This window comes from Ochotona princeps, chromosome X (genome assembly GCF_030435755.1).
Source record: "Ochotona princeps isolate mOchPri1 chromosome X, mOchPri1.hap1, whole genome shotgun sequence".
Classification (NCBI taxonomy): Eukaryota; Metazoa; Chordata; class Mammalia; order Lagomorpha; family Ochotonidae; genus Ochotona; species Ochotona princeps.
This window is the reverse complement of record NC_080865.1, coordinates 97,440,095-97,442,368: the sequence shown is the minus strand read 5'-3', so window position 1 is coordinate 97,442,368 and position 2,274 is coordinate 97,440,095. Positions and strand designations below refer to the sequence as shown.

At 33.9% G+C, this 2,274-nt stretch overlaps 1 non-coding gene across 1 annotated transcript; it reads right to left on the bottom strand.

The window, feature by feature from the left end:
- Positions 1-1,152: 1,152 nt before the first annotated feature.
- On the bottom strand, positions 1,153-1,351 carry LOC118760569 (U2 spliceosomal RNA). The gene has a single exon (XR_004996861.1). It is a non-coding gene; the product is annotated as a U2 spliceosomal RNA (small nuclear RNA).
- Between the last annotated feature and the right edge of the window lie 923 nt (positions 1,352-2,274).

Sequence of the window (2,274 nt, the reverse complement as noted above, 5' to 3'; positions counted from 1 at the left end):
TGATTTCTAAACTGTCTCCCAACTCTGTTATCCTACCACTTTATGATTCAACATAATTCAAGTCTCATTCCTTGGAAAATAACATTATCAGCATTTGCAAAATTAATAAAAATAATACCACCTTATGGAGAGAACATGAAACCCTTGAAGAATTTACTATAGCCATATTTGGTTCTTATTGTACATCATTTGGATTGTAGCATGAGGCAGCAGTGTATATTCTGATGGCTGGAAACAAATAGCCAGCAAATAGAGATACAAGGGTAATGCACAATAGGAGAAACTTTGGTAGAAGTTCATTATTTAAAAATAGTAAAACTCAAACTGGAAAAGTTGCTTTTTTATAAATATACATGTCAGATATTTGATTCATACTTTAATATAGTTCCTTTGCTTTTATCAAGCTACAACTCCTCACACTCCCCACCCCCACCTCAAATTCAACCCTTTGCCCCATAGGTTCCTTGTTAGGAGTATTCACAACTCTGGTCACCATTAATCCCTGTCTTCTCCAGTCCTCCATAGTACAATTGCCTCTCTATTTCAGTTTTCTCCCCCATCTACAACCTGCACATAGTTGCAGTCAATTGGAGAAGTAATTACTTTTGTACTGGCAACACCACAAACCAACTCTTATTTTCACTGGACACATAACATTCAAATTAGGGGTAAAGTGCTTCAGAACCTCCCTCCAAAAGCAAAAACAAAAGAAGGAAGAAAAGAAAGAATGAATGAAAAGAAAATAGGGAAGAATAAAAATGATGCAGTCCTACTCTAACAAGATTTCAGGTCTCATTTAAAAATGGGAAAAGGCAAGAATACATTTACACACCACAAACTGTCCTTTTTTGCTTTTAGAACCATTTTCTTGATATAAAACTTAGCTTAAAATGTGTAAAAATATGCCCCAAAAATACAGCAAATGATGCTCACATTTTTCAGTAGCCTAGAAGATGCTGTTTCACAAAATTCAGATCAAATATAATGATAGCAAAGACATATTCATGGAAAGTGAGGGTTGGCAATGATTAAAACTGCAAAAGAAGAAACTGGTGATTGATATGCCTGGAACAGTCAATTATTTGAAACATATATGTGAATTCAACAAAAGAAGTGAACATCAGATTTTTTGCAAAACAGGTAAAAAAAATCTCCTCTATTATCATTATTTTAAAATACATAAAATTTGACAAAATTTGCTATACTAGAAAATACAACAGACTTATCCTAAAATTAACTAATACAAATCGCATGAGGATGCTTTGTTTTGGGGAATGGGCCTCCCTTTATTGTTCCAAGTCATGCTATCTTTTTACTACACTTGATCTTAGCCAAAAGGCCGAGAAGTGATCATGCTATCTTTTTAATTACCTGTTTTCATTTGAAGTTCTATGTGTGTGCAGACATGTATACAACACACTCAGAGATAAATGCTCACATACCTGATACAAAGAGATAGTACCTAACCAGCCTGTCTTCTTTCTCTTACTAATAAAGCTACTGATCATATAACAGGTCCTATAATCTTGAACATTGAGAAGCAAAATATATTCATCAATGTTTGAAAAGTAACTCCCAAGAATTTCATTCCTAAATCCTTTAAAATAAACAAATTAAGAGTCTGAGAATAAGGAGATTTAAATTTGAATTAGCTTAACTACTTTTGACAAGTTTACACATGAAAGACACCAAGATTGTATGTACTACTTGCTGCTTTAAGAAGTTTCATTCTGCCTGTCTATATAAAAAGTTTCAGCCAAAGTTAAATCAATCTCCTCTACTGATTTTCAACATTAGACAAATACCCAGCCTCCTCCAACCCCCCCGTTTTTTTGAACTCTGCTTTCAGCCTGACTTTTTCCCCAATTGAAATTCAGGCCCTCAATGGTTGGTTTTTCTTGGTTCTAAATGTTGATAAAAAAGGGTTTTCTCCACTCTCTCAATTTGATGTGACAGGCTTCTGACATGAATAATGGAAGCATTTCTTTCACAGGCAAATCAACTTAATTTAGCAAGCCTTTATACTCTCAGTGGGCAAGCCACAATCCCCGAGATTCCATGAGAGCTTTTAAGTTAGACGAAATCTTTAGAATTTGCAGAAAATGTATAAAGTAAACAACACTTATTTTGTCACAATACTTGAATAACTTTTATGCAGGAGTTACAGATGAATATATTACTTCCTAATCAGATCTTGATTTACAAGTAATTTGTAAGGAAGTCTCTAAACTCAAGGGAAACTAACCCCTAGTAAGAAAATTAAATCTCCACACA